Below are 20,544 nucleotides of genomic sequence, written 5' to 3'. Positions count from 1 at the left end.
GGTGCTGAGATGATGTGACAAATTCTGTTACTTCTCAAAAAATTCTCAAACTCTTGTGAGACAATCTGAGGTCCATTGTCGGTCACGAGTTGTTCTGGTAACGATTGAACATTTCCCTGAGCCTCTGAACTGTACTCTCAGCATCAGTAGAGGACATCGCTGAAACTTCTGGCCATCTGGAATGAGCATCCACAACCACCATGAACATTGTTCCTTCAAATGGACCAGCAAAATTGATGTGGATGCACTGCCAAGGGTTTTTCAGCTAATCCCATGGATGGAGGGGTGCCAATTCAGGCATGTTTCTCACGTTTTGACATGAAGAACAAGATCTTGCCTTGGCCTCAATGACTTGGTCCTGGCCAGGCCACCAAAAGTAGCTTCTTGCAATCTCTTTCGTGCAAATTATTCCACAGTGTCCAACATACAGCTGGTCCAACACTGGTTTCCTCAATGTTGGTGGAAAGCAACTCACATGCCCCAAAGCAAACATCCTGAAGTGACTGATAACTCCATCCTCCTGGAAACGTAAGGATGAAGGTCAGGTGAGACTTGAAAGTTCATGGAAGAGTTGCCATGCATCACAAGGTCCAAATGTCTTTCTGAGCAGTGTCCACATGGCTAACTGGTAGGTGCAGCCTCGAAAGGTCATCTGAATTATCATGCAATGTAGATTTTCGATATTTGATCTCATATATGGGAGTAGCTGACACCAATGACCCATGCTGCATCCTGCTTGCAGCTAAAGAAGGGATACCTCTGTGTGTGGACCGAATATTAAGGTGAGCGGCGGATGATCAGTCAGCAGCTTGAATTTCCATCCAAACAGGAACTGGTGAAATTCCCATATTCTGAAAATGATTCTCAGTGCCTCGCATTCAATTTGAGCGCATTGGCTTTCTGCTTGGCTTAAAGACTGTGAAGCAAATTGTATGGGCCTCTCCACACCTGAGGGCATTATTATGCGTAAAACAACGGCCTCAACCCCATAAGGTGAGGCATCACATGCAAGTTGTAGAGGTAAGGAGGGGTCAAAATGTGTCAGTACCTCAGAATCCGTCAGTGACGCTTTACTCTTCTTGAACGTAACATCACAGGCTTCTGGCCATTTCCAGACTTTGTTCTGATGCAGAAGTTCATGCAGGGGTTTCAGCAGGATTGTCAGCTGTGGAATAAATCTCCCATAATAATTCAGCAGCCCTAAGAACGAGCGAAGCTGGCTGGTTTCCCGAGGAGCTGGAGAATCCACAATAGCCTTGACTTTGTGCCTTGTAAAGCCCAGCAGCGTCAATAACGTGCCCCAACCCAAATATTCCACTGAGGGCTGAGAAAGCTCACCATAGGCCATACTCCTTTAGCCTTTATAGGGTGGCATCCAAGTTCTTGAAGTGATCCTCATCAGTCCTGCCCATTACCAAGATGTTGTCAAGATAGCACTGAACTCCAGGCAAGCCACTCAGGATCTGACACCAGGCGCTCTGAAACAAGGCTGGAGATGAGGTTATTCCAATAGGCAAATGGAAATATCGGTACAGTCCCTTGTGTGTTGTGATGGTAAAATGTCCTTTTGACTTCTCATCAATGTGCACTTGTAAGTAGGCATAGTATAGATCTATTTTGTTGAATTCCTGTCCACCGACTAGGCCAGCAAAAAGGTCCTCAAAATGGGCAAGCGGATATTGTTCAACACACAACACGGGGTTAACAGGAACCTTGAACTCTCCACAGTTGCATCTGGAGCCATCTTTCTTGAGCACTGGAACAATTGGTGTTGCCCATTCGCTATGGGAGACAGGTATCAAGACTCCTATCTTGATGAGATGCTCCAGGTCAGCTTCGATTTTTGGTTGCATGGCATAAGGCACGATGCTGGCCTTCAGAAAGTTTGGTTGAGAGTCAACTTTGATATTCAATTTTACGGTGATTCCCTTCATGCTTCCCAATTCTCCTTTGAAAACAACAGCATGTTTTGTTATAACAGCTGTCAGACCAGTTTCTTCTTTTGCAGCACTGCGTACTTCTGCCCAGTTTAACCAGACCTTCTCAAGCTGTGACCGTCCAACTAAAGCTGGGTAGTTGCCTTTCACCACAAACAATGGTAGCTTAGCAGTTTGTCCATTTAGTTCCACTTTAACTTCCGTTCTGCCCATCATAGGTACAGATTCACCTGTATATGTTTTCAGAACGATTTTTGCAGAGGTCAAAGGAAGATGTTTAAGCTTCTCCTTAAACACAGCATCTGGGACCAGAGAAACTGTTGCCCCTGTATCCAGTTCCACTCATATTGGTTGGTTCTCCAGCAGTGATGTTACCCATCAGCCCTGTGAACCACCTGCCACAGACAAGATGTGGTGGGGGGGGGGTGGTCTTCTTCTTCAGACCCTGTGTCTCACTGATCCTCCTGTTCCTGCTGTATAACATGCAGGTTTTTCTTCTTGTTACCCAGACAGCAGACTCCTTTTTCTCTGGTTTGCCTTTCTGTTTCACTGCTACTTTTTTGTTTTTACAGGCACACTCAATGTGTCCCTTCTTGCCACACTGATGGAATCCAAGGTCTCTGCACCAACATTCAGATGGATGGTGACTAGGCTTTCCACAATGGTAACATTCTCGGCTGCTTGCTATCTTGTGTGCACACTCAGCTGTCATGTTGTGTACTCGAGTTGCTGCACTCAGCTGCTGTGTTTCTTTTCCAGGCAGCCCCATGCAATCTCTATGGCTTTCTGCAAAATGTGATTAGCCTCTGTCAGGAGACGTTTCTGGGTTGCTTCACTACGAAGGCCACAGACCAACCTGTCGCGGAGGGTAGCATTCAGCATTTCCTTGAATTCACAATGTTCAGTGATCTTTTTAACTACTGCAACATACTGCACAAATGTTTCTCCCTTTGCTTGGTTTCTTTTGTGAAACCTAAATCTTTCTGCTATGACAAGTGGCTTAGGGGAAAAATGTGTCTCCAAGACTTTTATAATGTCCTCATATGATTTTGTTAGTTTGTTAGTTCGCATCAAACTTCTTAATAAGACAAAGGTTTTAGCTCCCATCACACTTAAGAAAGTTGCCACCTTCTTGTCATTTTCAATTCCATTTGCAAGGTCAAAAAACTCAAAGCTTTCAGTGTAGGAGCTCCACTGTTCCACAGTCTCTTTGAAATGTCCGATAGGTCCGGTAAGTGTAGTCATTTTTCACCCTTTTATTTTCTCTTCTTCATCAGTTACTTTTTGTTTACTGTTGTTTCCTCTTTTTTTGTAGTTACCATTTTAAATGCTGTTACCGCTTTAAGACAGTAATTGTTTTTATTAACTCAGTCTGTCAGCAGCTGCCGGTTATGCCTCTGTGGTTTTTCCCACGCTTTTTGGGTTTTGGTGAGCTCTGCAGCGATTGTGGACTTTCCCTTTCTGCAAGTTTTCAAACTTATTAAAACTGCAACAAGTTCTTCTCCCTGTGTCTTCATTTTGAACCCTGCATGTCCTGTATATTTGAAACTTTGGAGGCTGTCGGCAGCAGGCAGCCCCGTCGCTGTATTTTTTCCGTGCTTTCTGGGGATCCCTGAGATTGTGGGTCTCTTTTTACTTCTGCAAACTTGGCTACTTTGCTTTTTTGCTGTAAGGCTTTTTCCCTAAACTTTTTGCACAAAAAAGCACAGCAGCGATTTCGTCCCTTTTTGTCTTTTTATGTTCCCCTTTGGTCTGAACTTTGGGAGCACTCTGGGAGAGCAGGCATGCATTTTTTTTCACTAGGAGCCTCCTTTCACTAGCTGTTTCACTTTTCGAGTGGCCTTACTGTAAATGTCCATCGTCCTCGCCGCCAATTTGTTGTGTTTTAATATCATGTTTTTGAAGGCTAATCAATATTCACCGAGGCGTGGAGGTGATTGAACATTGCAGCTCACATTTATTCTACTTCAGTATCAGAGCTAACAAAATAACATGGGGCAGAATATTGAGCTCAGTGGATGGGCACACACCTGACCTGGCCCGGAGTCTGCAGGGTGCCCGCTGACAGTTAAAAGGCCTATTGAGGCCATGAAAAAGGTAATTAAGTTCAAATTTACACTGCCCGTCCAATCTTACGGTTGGCGGCAAGTGAAAATACCAAGCGGCCCTTGCACTATTTAGGGAACCTCAACCACGGGCGGGATGAGGCTTCCTAAAGCAAATAAAAATCAAATAAAAGTTTTACGCTTGAATTAAAAACAGGCCCCTGCTCATGTGACAGTCACATGTTTTATGACATTTTTATTTTGCTCATTAGCTTTTTCAAACAACGTTTCACCTCCCTGCGGCTGGAGGTTGAGGTGTTCTTTTGCGCACGTGCACAAAGTTCACGCTAGGCCCGCTCGCCCTCTTCCTCTCGCCCTCACAGACAGAGCTGAGCGCTGCCGCTCGCGTTCCACGCTGGGCGGGCCTTAATCGGCCTGCCCGCGTAAAATCGCGGTGCGGTACCGATTGCGGGTGGCAGTCGGCTTCCTGTCCGCCCCCCGCCGACCACCCCCCGCCAAGAGCAAAATCCTGCCCATGGATTCTGCAATCCCATAATGCACTGCCTTGCAAAGTACGGCAAGCTAAACAAGACATTCAATTCATAACAGGCATGAGCATGGCGGATACGTTTGCACTGCTGGCTGGTGTACCGCTTGTGATCCATCCTGAGCTCAGGCCATTTGTCCAGAAGCGGGCTGGGGTGTGGCGACCAGCCCACCTACCCTCAAGCTGCCCATTGCCAACTGGGCCTGTTAAAGATTTTTGAGGCGTAGCCTGTGCTTTCCAAGGCCGATTGGAACTTTCCACTCGACGTCCAGCCATCCCAAGGCCTCAGGGAACAGGGCAGCTCGCTGTGGAAGACCAGGGGGGGGTTGCTAACTCTTCAACCAGGCTTAGAGGACCTGTCTCGGTTGCCCTGAGGAGGGGTTCTCCCATCCACTCCTCCGATGCACCCCTCCCTCTCCCCTCAACACACACCATGGTGGCCTGGCTGATAATTGAACACTTTTTAATTTAACGTTGAAAAGGTTGGAGAGAGGGCCTGTATCTTGGGGATGCCCTTCCCCTCAGTTACTAGCCAAGGCAGACTGCTGCTTCTTCAGTACCGGGAGACCTCCTATTGGCCCTCCAGCCTCGAGGGCCCACTTGCCAATTGGCCCATTACTTGCCCGATTCAGGGAAAGTCACAGCCGGGTGGGTGGCTGTTCCCCCACACAATGCGGGCTCCTGACCCCAATTTGACCCTGACAGTGGAGTCCTGAAGCTCGCAGGGAAAATCCTCCCCTTTGAGTTGAAGAAAGCTGCATGCGGGTGAGCTGCACCTCTCGGGGAAGAGATGTGAGGAGATAAGGAAGAATGAGGGAAGAAATGGAAGGGTGAAGACTTAAGTGCTCACAACATTTTCTGTTTTTGTTTAGTCACAAACCTCCTGTGAAATCTTCTGAGAAGATTATAGTTTGATCAGGGATGGCCAGCACTGTTTTGTCAGGGGGAGGTCATGTCTAACAAATTTGATTGAATGTTTTGAGGAGGTGACCAGGTGTGTAGATGAGGGTAGTGTGGTTGATGTAGTTTATCTGGATTTCAGCAAAGCCTTTGACAAGGTCCCACATGGGAGACTTATAAAGAAGGCAAAGGCACACGGGATACAGGGTAATTTGATAAGGCGGATTCAAAATTGGCTTAGTTGTAGGGGACAGAGGGTGATGACAGAAGCTGCTTTAGTGACCGGAAGCCAGTGTCCAGTGGAGTACCACAGGGATCTGTGCTCAGTCCCCTATTATTCGTCATTTATATAAACAATATAGATGACTATGTGGGGGGTAGGATTAGTAAGTTTGCAGTTGACACAAAGATTGGCCGGGTGGTTAACAGTGAGGTTGAGTATCTTGGGCTACAGGAAGATATAGACAGGATGGTCAAATGGGCAAATAAGTGGCAGATGGAATTTAACCCTGAAAAGTGTGAGGTGATACACTTTGGAAGGAATAATTTGACAAGGAAGTATTCAATGAATGGTATGACACTAGGAAGTTCAGAGGAACAAAGGGACCTTGGCCTGTGCGTCCATAGATCTCTGAAGGCAGAGGGGCATGTTAGTGGGGTTGTGAAAAAGACATATGGGACACTTGCCTTTATCAATCGAGGCATAGATTACAAAAGTAGGAAGGTCATGTTGAAGTTGTATAGAACCTTGGTGAGGCCACAGCTGGAGTACTGTGTGCAGTTCTGGACGCCACATTATAGGAAGGATGTGATTGCACTGGAGTGGGTGCAGAGGAGATTCACCAGGTTGTTGCCTGGGATGAAAAATTTAAGTTATGAAGAGAGGTTGGATAGACTCGGGTTGTTTTCGTTGGAGCAGAGAAGACTGAGGGGCGACCTGATCGAGGTGTACAAGATTATGAGGGGCATGGACAGGGTGGATAGGGAGCAGCTGTTCCCCTGTTGAAAGGTCAGTCACGAGGGGTCACAAGTTCAAGGCGAGGGGCAGGAAGTTTAGGGGGGATGTGAGGAAAAACTTTTTTACCCAGAGGATGGTGATCGTCTGGAATGTGCTGCCTGGGAGGGTGGTGGAGGCGGGTTGCCTCACATCCTTTAAAAAGTACCTGGATGAGCACTCGGCACATCATAACATTCAAGGCTATGGGCCAAGTGCTGGTAAATGGGATTAGGGTAGGTAGGTCAGGTGTTTCTCACGTGTTGATGCAGACTCGATGGGCCGAAGGGCCTCTTCTGCACTGTGTGATTCTGTGATTCTGTGATTCTATGAGGTCAGTAAATTGGAATGTGAAGGGGTGTAGGTTAAAGGAATACTTGGAAACAACTGATAGTGAGGTGATGAGTAAACTGATGACACATCAAATGCCTGAACTCTTTGCTGATAATCTCATGTTGAGGGCTGTTGCATTCTCTGATTGAATAGCAGCCTGGAAGGAGCGGGTTAGGATCCTTTCCACCCAATGTTGAACATTGCAGATTGTCAAGGAGGGTGGCCTTGGTGTACTGCACTCTTTAGGAAGCATTACATTAGCCAACAAAATTTCTGCATTTTTGTGATGGAACGACCAAAACCTGGTTATTATCAAAATCCCAATAACAATAACAAGGTGCACGGCAGCAACTTGCTGAGGCTTCATCAACATCACCTCCCAAGCCTGTGATGCATCAGCTGTGATTCAGTTTGATGCACACTCACCCCTGAGTCACAAGGCTCCGGTTTCAAGCCCCAATCTAGCGCTTGAGCACAGAAATCAAGGCTGAAACTCCAGTGCAGAACTGTGGGAGCGCTGCACTGTTGGAGGTGCTGTTTTTCAGATGAGGTGTTAAGCTAAGGCCCCCATTGCCCTCTCAGGTGGATGTAAAATTTCCCATCGCACCATTTCAAAGGGGAGCGAGGAAGTTATTCCCAGTGTCCTGGCCAACGTTTATCCCTCAATCAACATCACCACAAACAGATTGTCTGGTCAAGATCAAATAATTGTTCGTGTGAGCTTGCTGTGCACAAATTAGCTGCCATATTTCCTACATTACAACAGTGACTGCACTTCTAAAGTATTTCAATGGCTGTAAAGCTCTTTGAGATGTTTGGTCATGAAAAGGATTATATAATGCAAATCTTTCTTTTAGAAGGACAAGGGGAACAGGGACATAGGAACACCACCACCTCCAGTTCCCCTCAAAGTCAGACACTATCCTGACTTGGAACTATATTGGTGTTCTTTCACTACCACTGGGTCAAAATCCTGGAACTCCCTCCCTAACAGCACCTTCCAAACATGAGACCTCTACCACCCCCAAGTTCCCCTCGAAGTCACACACCAACCTGACTTGGAACATGTATCGCTGTTCTTACAATGTCACTGGGTCAAAGTCCCGGAACTCCCTCCCTAACAGCACAAGGGGAGCACCTCCACCACCCGATCAGGGGTGAAAACACCCGAGATGACATTGGGTGAGGGTCCCAACATCATCCCACGCTCGTTCTCGTGCTCGCGCGATATTCCGGTCGGGGGGCGTGCACAAAAGTCAGAGGTGTGCCCGCCGACAATTAAGATGACAGTTAAGTCCATTAATGGCGCAATTTTCTGTCATTTTATGTTGTTCGTTCAACCTTATGGTTGGCGGATGGGGGATGGGCGAATTGGCCAGGCAGCCTTTACATTTTTCATCAAACCTCATCCACGGGCGGGATGAGATTTCCGTGATGAAATGAAATATAAATAAATTTCTGTGGACGGCATCTTCATTAGCTAAATTTTCAGGTGACTGCTCTTGACGCACGGACACTTTCCTTCAGCTTTTGAAACCTTTATTTTTGCTGCTTCAGGTCTTCGGCTCCCCGAGAGGCAGCTCTCTGCCTCCAGGGAGCTTTGAGCCAGCGCTGGCCCACCATGTTGATGTCATCGCCCGCCCTCTTCCCTCCCCCCACCTCAGCAGCGCTGATCTTTTTTACTGCCCGCTTCCTGATGGCTGGCTACTAAATGGGCAGCCAGCGTGAGATCATTGGTCGGGGGCTGATTGCAGCCGATGGTCCATTTCCCGGCTGATCCCAGGCCTGGCGTTCGTGCCCGCCCACTGAGCGGAAAATTCTTGCCATCGGATCAATGGATTGGATACACAGTGATGTAAGAGAACACATGACCCGCACCTGGGGGTCAGTCTAGTGCTGGGCAGAGCTGTGTGTATGAGCAAGCATGGACACAGCTCCCAGTTTGAAACCTTTTCTGTATATACGTATACGGTTCTTGTAGTTAATAAGCACAAGCAGTTAACCGGCTGAAGACGACAAAGACTTCATTAAGGCCTACCAAATGATATCCAACACCCTACAACACTTGCCACCATCTTCTCAAGGGTAATTTGGGATGGAGAACATATGCTGGTTACACTCCAGCTACATGCATGTCCCAGGAACTAAAAAAAACACAATTTCAAATTTTTGGGTAAATTCTTTATTTCAGAATTCCTACTGCGCACCTGAAGCATTAACTCTGTTTCTCACTCCACAGATGCTGCCCAATCTGCTGAGCATCTCCAGCAGTTCCAGTTTCTTTTAATTCAGACTTCTGCCATCCGCAGTATTTCACTTTGGTAAAGCTCTGTGTCGGGACAACCTGTTTCGAGCTCAGAGATTACAGTCTTCCCTAGTCTGAAGTCTTTATTGAACTGATTGTAAGCTGGCTGATTGCAGAGAGAATCCCTCATGGCAGAGGTCACATGACTACAGAAAGCCAGCTAGGACATGTAGTAATGCTGCATTTCAAAATCCAAAAGAGCAACGGTGGTTAAAATCTATTTTTGGTGCTGTTTTAAACCCTGCTACAAGGTTGGCCTTTGTACTTGAACCTTCAGCCTTAATTCAAGGCCAAGTTTCTGAGGGGGCTTTCCCAAATTATCCCCATGTTAACCGTGTCACAGTTACAACTGGGAGTTCAGGACAACCCCTGTGGAAATTAAGGGGCCCACATTTTTTATTCACTCTCCAGTTTTCTTTCCCCCTCCTCTCAATTCGGTGCAAACTCCTTGCCAGCTAAGCATTCGTGTACTAAGAGTCAGGATTTTCCTCCATGGTAGGTTTGCTGTCGGAAAAAGGCCTGGGTAGATGTCCACACACTGCACTGATCTAGCTCCTGGCCTTGAGCCGTCTTTTCTGGGTCAAGGGTCATTTGCTCCCGTTCGGCTCCTACTGCAAGCCTGCAACATTTGACCGTGTTAATGTGGAGCACCTGTAGTAGCAGCAGAAGAGGGAGATCATGATTAAAATAGGGGCCAGAAATGCCCCAAGGATCTGCTCCTAGCTTTTCCTGTCAGATCGTGGACTGGGCCTTCGTCAGGTGAGTGTTTTTTTTAATTCACTCGTGTGATGTGGGAGTCGCTGGCAAGGCCAACATTTACATATGAACATATGAGTTAGGAGGATTGAGGCCACTCAGCCCCTCGAGCCTGCTCCGCCATTCAATAAGATCGTGGCTGATTTGATTGTGACCTCAACTTCACATTCCCACCTACCCCCGAAAGCCTTTCACCCTCTTGCTTATCAAGGACCTATCTACCTCTGCCTTAAAAATATTCAAAGGCCGGGATTTTCCGGCCCTGGCTGGCGCTGTGGGTTCAAAAGTCCTTTGACTTTGGTGGGACCGGAAGATCCTGCCAGCAGGAGGGGCAATAAAACTCTGGCCAAAGACTCCGCTTCCACCGCCTTTTGAGGAAGAGGGTTCCAAAGGCTTATGACCCCCCGAGAGAAAAAATCTCCTTATTTCTGTCTTAAATGGCCTTATTTTTAAACAGCTGCCCCCAGTTCTAGATTCTCCCACAAGAGGAAACATCCTCTCCACATCCACCCTGTCAAGACCCCTCAGGATCTTATATGTTTCAATCAAGCTGCCTCCTACTCTTCTAAACTCCAGCGGATACAAACCTAAGCTGTCCAACATTTCCTTATCAGGCAACCTGTCCATTCTAGGTATTAGTCTGGTAAACTCTGTCTGAACTGCTTCCATTGTATTTACATCCTTCCTTAAATAAAGAGACCAATGCTGTACACAGTACTCCAGATTTATTGCCCATCCCTCATTGTCCTTGAGAAGGTGGTAGTGAGTCACCTTCGTGAACTGCTGCAGTCACTGTGCTGTTAGGGAATGTTAGATTAGTGTCATGAGCAGAAGGAGAAATCCCCACAATTGAGCCCTCCCCCTTCCAAATGGGCTCCATCCTAGCTCCTGTATCCACCCGAGGAACCAGAGACAGGCCTCTCCCTACGGTCCTTGGGGTCACTGACAGTAGGGGCAAAAAAAGGCAGAAAAATCATACAGTTTTTCAGCCCTGATTCACCATTGTCAAATGAAGAGATGGGTCTGCTGGAGTGAAAGATTGAAAATATAGTGTATTGTTGGCAGGGTTGAGGATACAATGATGAACCTCACTGCCCAATTTCCCTTGATTTCCCGATTTGACATGATATGGAGGAGGGAAATCCAACCCAGACCATCTTGGATTGACAGAGTGAGAGGTGTTGCAGTTTGGGTATAACACGGTGTATCTGAAATGCAAAGCTCTTTTCATCCGAGGTCCAAAAATCTTTGGCCCCACTCCACCAGTGGAAGGGTAGCAGAGTGTACAAAGATAACCTGCACTCCTGACCCTACTGGTGTATCCAGGGTCAGGTACAGTGACCCTTACCCTTTAACAGAGGGACAATCAAGGTTGTCATTTCCAAAGTCTTCCATCTCAATATCCTGGCCGAGGATACTGATGGGCATGACTTCTGCCCCTTGATCCATCTCACCTGGGTGCTAGGAAAATGGGTGCTGGGGGTTGAGGACATGATGAGCATTAAGGCTCCATACAGCATACAGGTTTCAGTGCCTAGACACATGCAAACTCTCCCGATCACAAAGTAATTGGAAACAGAAACCTGGCTGAGATTTCTCCTCTCTCTATCCCAGGGCCACTGGAATTAAAAACAAAAAAACTGCGGATGCTGGAAATCCAAAACAAAAACAGAATTACCTGGAAAAACTCAGCAGGTCTGGCAGCATCGGCGGAGAAGAGAAGAGTTGACGTTTCGAGTCCTCATGACCCTTCCTCGAAACGTCAACTCTTTCCTTCTCCGCCGATGCTGCCAGACCTGCTGAGTTTTTCCAGGTAATTCTGTTTTCCACTGGAATTAAATGCTGGATTCCAACGTGTCATCTATGGCTCAGTTGGTTGTACTCTGGCTAGTCTCTTGGTTCAAGTCCCAATCCAGGGTCCGAGTACAAAAATCAAAGTTTGCCACACTAGTGCAGTGCTGAGGGAGTACTACAATGTTGGGGATGCTACCTTTTGGATGAGACATTAAACCGAGGCCCCTTCTGCCCTCTCAGATGGATGTAAGAGCTCTCATGGTATTATTTTAAAGAGCAGGGGGTTTCTCCCTGGTGTCCTGGCCAGTATTTATACCTCAGGTAACGGCACAAAAAGCAGATTAGCACGACATGATCATATTGAGGGAGTTTGCTGTATGCAAAATGGCTTCCACATTTCCTACACTGCAACTTCAAAAAGGGGAGGATGGCAGTGTAGTGGCATTGTCACTGGCCTAGGTGCCCAGGCTAATCCCCTGGGGGCACAGGTTCAAATCCCACCACAGCAGCTGGTGGAATTTGAATTCAGTTAATAAAATATGGAATATAAATCTAATCTCAGTGATGGTGACCATGAAACTAACATCAATTGTTGTTTACTAATGTCCCTTTAAGGAAAGAAATCTCCCATCCTTGCCTGGTCTGGCCTACATGTGACTCCAGACTCACAGCAATGTGACTGACTCTTAACTGCCCTCTGAAATAGCCTAGCAAGCCACTCAGTATTAGGGATGGGCAACAAATGCTGACTGTGCCAGTGATGCCCACATCCTGTGAAAGAATTTTTAAAAGTATTTTATCAGCTGTAACATGCAAGATGTGAAAGAAAAAACACTATATTAATGCAAGCCTTTTTTTTCCTGTTAGCTAAACTTAACCCAGCCCAGACCAAGGATTGAATTTGGGATCTTCCTACTGCCTGTGGCTATTTTGCCATGAGTTGCACATCAGGAAATTCCATTCTAAGTTCTTTAAAGGTGCATAAGTTCAAACATGTCACAGAAATTATCCAAGGAACCATATAAATACAGATTTTGGCATCACTTCTTTTCCTTACGCAGCAAGAGTGGAGTTTGTTTAAGGTGTGGTCCATCTTTCCAAATAAGCAGTAACCTCAATAGAAATCACTCTGTCAGCTGTACAAGAGGGTTTCTGTTTTAATGAATCAGAAGTGAACTTACAAACACCTCTTTTACAAGCATTGCCATAAGCCCAATGCTTATGCCACAGTCCTGCAGAGATCACATAAAGTTCACAACCAAAATCATTCAAACTGAATGCGATCAGGTAAAATGTTTTAACTTCCCAGAACCCCCCTCAAACTTTCTTTTTTTAACTTGTCTGATTTTTTTTTTAAAAAAATCATTCTTGGCATGTGGGCATCACTGGCAAGGCCAGCATTTATTGCCCATCCCTAATTGTTCTTGAGCTGAGGTCCTTGCTGGGCCATTTCAGAAGGCAGTTAAGATTCAACCACGTCGCTGTGGATCTGGAGTAAAACGTCGACCAGGCCAGGCAAGCATGGCAGGTTCCCGTCCCTGGAGAACATCAGTGAACAAGATGGGTTTTTACAACAACCTGGTAAGTTCATGATTGTTATCAATATAAATTTCCTAAATGCCTTTGGGTTAGAGAGGGAGAAATTGTCTCAGGTTCTTCCTCCCGCTTATGATTTACTTCATTTGCACATTAATTGCAAATTAAACTTGTGACAGAAAGTTAGGTCTAGTACTTAACCATCTAAGTATGTTCCTGCAATATCACTGAGCCTCATCCAGCTATGGTTCAGTGGGTCGCACTCTCAATTACGCGTCACAGGCAAGAAGGTTTAAGCCTCACTCTCAGACCTGAGTCCTAAAATCAAGGCTGGCCATCCTCGTGAAGGATTGTAGGAGATCATGGTTTTCGGATGACCTGTTAAATCTGTCTGCTCTTTCACGTAGATGCAAAAGATCCCGTGGCCTGTTTCAAAGAAGAGCAGGGAAGTTATCCCCAGTTTCCTGGCCAATATTTATCCTTTAATAAATATCAGAGTTTATATCAAATATTGTTTTTTAATTCAGCAGCCGGAAACACGAATTGAACTTTTAAAAAGACAGTGTTTTAACAGACTGAAGTGATTTTTTAACCTATACTAAGATAGCTGAGACTAATTTACATTACTATATATACTGCACATTCCAACCCTGGGGAGAGAAGATAACATATCTGTAAAAGTCACCAAAGGCAATGACCCCGCACTCCCCCTCACACCTACCCCCACACTCTCCTTGCCCTGGGGACTGTGAAAGAATTCTCCTTTCCTACCCTATTGACAAGATATCTATGGAAATCACATATAGTATTCAACAATTGAAGATGAACCATTCAAAGGTTAATTGCTTGGACAAAATACCTTGTTTTTTTTTAAGATAGCGCTGCAGCCAAACTAATCAAGTTATAATTGGAATATACAATAATGTTAATTAACAGATAGTTGGAAAGAAATCACATGACCAGCCCAAGTCTTTTGTCTGGTTTTAAGCACATGGATTTTGCAGTAGAACAGAACTGGCAGTTGAGCTTAGTGGAGCTCCTTCTCTGTCTCTCTCAGACATACTTGGACCCTGTTGACTGATTTGGCTTTGCCCCCATTCTGCAGTAGACAGAGATTTCTTAAAGAAAGAGCTTAACTCCACAATTGTGTCTGTAGGAATATAGCAAGACCAGCTATAGTTATAAACTGTCTCAGTATTGAAAGCAAAATAATCAGATTCAGCCTGCAGCCTGCAGGTACTCCTAGCTGTGAACTGCAAATTTCTTTTATCTCTAATGGATTATAATTTGGGGGCACAATCTATCCTCCCCTACTTTGTAAGCTGTATTTATGTGTGGGAACTTTGATGTGTGTGTCGAAGTTTACACAGGTCAGTTTTAGCATCATAAAACTAACCTTGTTCTTTGTTGAACACAAGAAAACCTGTTCAACTAGTTATTTTATGATGACAGCATGTAAACAGTTAAACACATGTTAAATTGGCAAAGATATCCTTATCTTTAAAAAACCTTGCAGTCAAATGAGGAGAGGGAAAAGAGGGGATCCCTTCGACACTTCCTCACCTGGTCGTAACCGCCACTAAAAACAGATATGTGGACATTACATTGCTGTTTGTGGGTGCTTTCTGTACACAAATTGGCTGCTGTAATTCCTACAACAGTGACTACACTTCAAAAACACTTCATTGGCTAGGCTAAGTATCTTGTGATGTCCTATGGTCATAAAATATACTATATATGTACAAGTCTTTCTTTATTCCGGTCTCAAGAGGGGAAAACTGAATCTGTGGAGTCTCATTCCTGCCGGTAGCAAATTGTCATAGATTCTAAAATGTAAAAGTTACATTTTTAATTTATCTTTCCTTTCTGCCTCTTTCATCTCTCTCTTAATCAAATTTTTCTTTCCCTCTCTTTTTTTCTCTTTCTGTACCTGATTTGACTTGCATTAACTCTATTTCCTTCTCTGTTCTGCTGTTTTACACAATCCTTCAATTTCATTGGTTAAGGAAATAGAAGGAAAGACTTGCAAGTATATAATTCTTTTCAGAACCCAGGACATCCCAAAGTGCTTAACAGCCAATGAAGTACTTTTTGAAGTGCAGTCATTGTTGTAACGTAGGAAATGCTGTAACCAATTTGCACACAGCAAGCTCCCTCAAAACAACAATATGATAATGAGCAGACAATCTATTTTTACTGATGCTGATTGTGGGATAAATATTGGCCAGGGCACTGAGCATAAATTCCCTGATCTTCTTTGAAATAATGCAATGGGATTTTTTTATATTCACCTGAAAGTGCAAGAGAGCTCCTCTGACTGTGTAGCATTCCCTCAGCACTGCACTGGAGCATCAGCCTAGATTTTTGGGGCCGAGGTTTCTGAAGTGGGATTTCAATCCTTCTGCCTCAGAGGTGAGAGTGTTACCAGCTGAGCTATCACAACTGACACTGCTCACCAAGGTCCGAGATTTTCTATTGCCTTCGCTGTGGCTTTATCAACCCACTCTTCCAACAGCCTACAGGGTAGAAAGAATGTTGAGCTACAGGATGAAGGGAAAGATCTAACAAATGGCTCACACTATGAACAAAATCCGGGCCATTATTTATGGGTTAGACTTCCTGTGGAGGCTGTTTTTCAATTTACTTTCTGACTGAAGAAGCTTTAAGTCAGGTGGCATTTATCTGCTACTGCAAATCAATCAGCATGTTATTAAACCATGGCTCTCAATGTTTTCCTATTCTTTACTGAAGCAATTCAAGATGTGAAGCATTAGTACTGTTGGCATTGACGTCAGCACTCAAAAATTGTAATAAAGACAACCCTTCACTGAAACACAATCAGCAAGCACTTGTAATGTAGGAAGTCCGGAAGTGCACAGCCAAAACATCGGGGCCTTTTCTGTATCTGAGCTTGGCCAGCTGAGTAAATCTGCTAAATTGTGTTGTGATAACAAAGTGGTCTTGACCTAAAAAGAGGCAAAAAAAAAGTTACTGTTTGGGGGGGAACATGCAGGCTGTATGCAAGCCTGATGCTCAGACAAAAGAATGGCAAGGGGAGATTGTCATCACCCACAACTCTGCGGCAGGGAGAGGGAATGACATCTTTTTATCATAACCTACAGCATCAGATCGTTTACGTCACTGAGATTTAGAAGAACAAAAAAATGTAAGGAAAGGATACACCTGCACGCAACAAAATAGCTCATACAAGGTAAATAAAGAGGTCTTTTGGCACAGTGGCTAGTGTCCCTGCCTCTGAGCTGGAAGCTTCAGCTTCAAATCCTACTCCAGGGCATGATGGCCAAGGAAGGTGTGTTCATAATGTGACCAAACAGGTTGAGTATTGACCTGCAAATCCTTCCAATGAATGCCAATGGCAAATAGCAGATGTTACGAGTGAGAGAGATTCCTGGTCAGCTATCACAGAATCACAGAATTTTAACGGCACAGAAGGAGGCCATTCAGCCCATCATGTCTGCACCAGCTCTCCAAATGAGCATTATGACCTAGTGCCATTGCTCTGCCTTTCCCCTGTACCCCTGCACATTGTTTCTATTCAAATAATCATCTAATGCCCATGTGATGGACAGAAATTTGGAGCCTCTTCCATCATTGTTCATAGCTCTGGACTAGACCCTGTATTTTGCCACAGCAACCTGGACCCCCTGGGTGGGCGGGGTTGCTAGTTGGCTGGTGTGGATCAGATTGGTGCCAACAGCACAGGGTTCGATCCCTGTTCCGGCCGGGGTGGAACCTGCCTCTTTGCCCTACCCGTGGTGGAGTTTGCGGCGCTCTGGGTCAGACCTGCCTTCAGGCAGAGAACTGAATAAGAATATTGCCACTGCTCACATCACAGCTCTGCACAAATGTTGAATGCAGGTCTCCTTACCTAAGGAAGGATATCATTGCCTTATAGGCATGTAACAAGATTCATAGAGCCAAGAGTCACGGAGCTTGTGGTAGGATCATGCGGTGATTTATTCAATTTCAGCAGCGAGTGTTGTTGATTGCAAAATCCGAGCCATTGTTCAGCATGTGGATCTCCCTTTGAGCTCATTTGAATCTTGAGTCCTGTAATTATCCTGTGTTTTGTTCGATTGTAATTGAAATGTCCACATTTTTTATTGCTATGCGTGCAGAGAGTGATTATTGACAGCATTGGATATGGGGCAGAAACGACCGTAAACACTTTATTTACTCAACAGAGTCTATTTAAGGAGAGGACGTCTTTACCAACTACAGCAAGCAGGACTCAAGACTGAAACGACAGCAACATCTCCTGGTAAAGGCAAAGGCCAGCAAAATGCAGCGAGTGGAGGATTGTTAGACTTCCTTATGTCTAAAGACAAATGAGGCAAAAGGAATCACATGCTTATGCGTGGTTCCATCGCTTATTTTTCCTGGAACGGGTCACTAGCCTGAAGGCAGAGGCTAGAGCTAGAGGGGGCACCACTTCACATCCAGGAATCTCCCTGCGCTTAACAAACACCTGCCATTAAGTGCATTGGAAGGATTGGCAAGTTGACAATCAACCTGTTTGGCTGCGTCATGAGCACACCTTCCACGGCCATCAAGCCCTGGGGTAGAATTTTAACCCCAGGTGGGCGCGCGCCGGACCCCATCGGACCGTAAAATCACGCGCGGTGATGTCGGGCGAGCATCCTGGTGTCATCGCACGATATTCCGGGTGCGAGAGTCAGCGGCACAGCCGCCAACAATTAAGAAGCCTATTAAGGCTATGAAAGTATCAATTAACAGAGATTTTTCGCTGCCCGTCCAATGTTACGGTTGGCAGTGGGCGAATCAGCCAGGCGGCCTTTACCCTCTTGAGGAAACCTCCTTCGAAGGTGGGAGGAGGTTTCCAATATTAATTTAAAAAAAAATGTTTGGGCAGAATTTTTACATTCTATATATTTAGGCGAGTGAGTCCAATGTGTGAACATTCCTTCCTGCATTTTTAAATCCTTATTTGATGGTTTAAAATTCTTCAGCTCCCTGAGGCAGCTCTGTGCCTTCAGGGGGCTTTCACTACGCCCTCCCCTACGCCTGTGCTGACCTCAGCTCTCGCCCTCCTCCCGCCCCCCCCACCCCGGAAGTGTTGAGCCTCTCAGCACGCCTTTCATGGTAGCTGGCCGTTAATTGGCCAGCCAGCGAGAAATTGCGGTCAGGGGCCGATCGTGGGCAGTGGGTATTTCCCAGCCACTCCTGGGCCCACCGCCGACCGTCCGTGATCTCACAATTCTGGCCCTGGGGTGGGACTCAAAGCCAGCTTTATGGCTCAGAGACAGGGACACCATCCACTGTGCCACAAGACCTTAGCTACGTGGGTACAAATTATTTGCATAAAATCAACAAGCCAAATGTCACTCCTCACAGTTCTTTGGCTTTGGCAGCTCGGACTCCCCTTTTCCTTCTGATTTCTCTATTCTATTCCTCGCCCGAAGGCATTGGGATGTCCCTCGTCTTCGGACTTCAGTAGGAGGTGTGAGGCCATGCGCCCTCCCTCTGGTTATGTCACAAGAACAGAGACACACCGGCGGCCAGTTCTTAAACAGAAAGTTACAGAGGCAGGTTTTCACTCAGAACCAAACGGTTAGTGTACAGCAGGCTGATTGGAAGTTATTTAGGTTTAAGTTAATCAAGATGGTCCACATAATTTGGGAAGTTTAGTTTGTTCATTACTTTTCTTTATCATTACGCAACTCTGAACTCTGGCAGTGTCCCCGCAGATTTGGATGCGGGGCCTTCCTAACTGGGCACTCTTTGGCTCACGGAGGCCCACCCTGGCAGCAAAGGCATACCTCCACCAACCACCCCCCCCCCCCCCCCCCCCCCCCCCCCCACCCCACCCCCCACCACCCCCCTCCATCCCCCACCCTCACCCACCCATTTCCCCCCTCCACTCCTATCGCTGGGGCCTGCCTGACTGCATCCAGCAATCGCGGACCCCATTTACCGGTTTGGAGCGAGGCCAGTTCCCATGGCATCTGCTCGGTGCAGTCCCGGCAGTGGCCACTGCTCCCGGTGATTGGTCGACGGCTCCAGGGGGCTGTGAAATCATGAATGCAGCTGGAGTGTTGAACCCCTCTGTGTACTGAAAACACTGCCTGATGTTTGTGCTTGATGTGCACTTCACAGTCATAAAAATGTGCCCTTTGTACCATTGCTCTACCATACCCAGAACTGTGTGTTTAGACATACCTTCTCTATTCCATTTTATGTTTCAGATGACCTAACAGCATTCCTTTTGAGACGTCCCTTTTGCAAGGCTGGAAGAGCCCGAGCTTATGAATATCTTCCTCAATGTGTTTCCTTGACACCTGGGATCAGGATTTCTGGCTGTCTATTGCTTTGCCTCTTAATCGTTTTATGTTGTAGATCTCAGATTGAACATAGCAGTTCAGATATAGCTGAAGCAGGTACAGCTTCACTGTGATTTCTATGTATTTGAATTCAACTGGCCAATAAAAGTCAGTACATTTCCTATGTTCACTGTCACCTCACCTGATTTAATCAATTATCACCCTAGTTCTCTTTCAACATCCCCCTTGGAGCATTCAATGTGTTACGAGGATGTGCTTCTTAAAGATACCATTTCTATTTTTATTTTGGGCCAGATTTTTTAAAAATACACTGAGACACTCTGTACAGGCAATGGAAAACAGTCCAGAATGTGGCAATCCACACAATCTCATGTTCCACCAAGTGGAATGAAAAAAACAGACACTCACTCCTCTGGGGACTGTGAAAGGCCCCATACCCCTGTTGGCTTCACATCATCCTGAAAATTTTCAAATGATTTTGAGATAAGACGCCAAAATGCAATTATCTGCTCTGAAACAAGAACTGCAGCAGACATGAACTAATAGAATTTCTCTGGAATTTACAGCCAGCAAGGTACTTTTAAGGACTCCTTACCAAGCAGGAGAGAGAGAAAACAAAAGTCAATGCTGTACCGAACACAGATTTGAAGCTCTGTCTCTCTCTCTCTCTCTTTCTGGAAAGTATTGTGCCTGGTTTTGCAAAGTAACCATCCTGAGAAGAGAAATTTACTGCAAATCAAGATCTTTTGGGACTAATATGTGGGAATCGACTCCATACAATTACACCCAGGAAGACAACTGAACAAAACAAAAACAAAAATACCTGGAAAAACTCAGCAGGTCTGGCAGCATCTGCGGAGAGGAGCACAGTTAACGTTTTGAGTCTGAATGACCCTCCAACAGTTCTGTAGAAGAGTCATTCGGACTCAAAATGTTAACTGTGTTCCTTACTGCAGATGCTGCCAGACCTGCTGAGTTTTTCCAGGTATTTTTGTTTTTGTTTTGGATTTCCAGCATCCGCAGTTTTTTTGCTTTTAGAAAATTGAACAAAATGGCCACAATATAGAATCACCA

At 45.7% G+C, this 20,544-nt stretch overlaps 1 long non-coding RNA gene across 1 annotated transcript; it reads left to right on the top strand.

Moving 5' to 3' along the window:
* The first annotated feature begins 13,041 nt into the window (after positions 1 to 13,041).
* On the top strand, positions 13,042 to 20,268 carry LOC121276515. The gene is made up of 3 exons (XR_005942672.1): positions 13,042 to 13,192; positions 17,353 to 17,429; positions 19,375 to 20,268. It is a non-coding gene; the product is annotated as an uncharacterized LOC121276515 (long non-coding RNA).
* Positions 20,269 to 20,544: the final 276 nt, after the last annotated feature.

The sequence above is a fragment of the Carcharodon carcharias genome, chromosome 3 (assembly GCF_017639515.1).
Source record: "Carcharodon carcharias isolate sCarCar2 chromosome 3, sCarCar2.pri, whole genome shotgun sequence".
NCBI classification, from domain to species: Eukaryota; Metazoa; Chordata; class Chondrichthyes; order Lamniformes; family Lamnidae; genus Carcharodon; species Carcharodon carcharias.
This window is presented reverse-complemented; position numbering and strand designations above follow the sequence as displayed.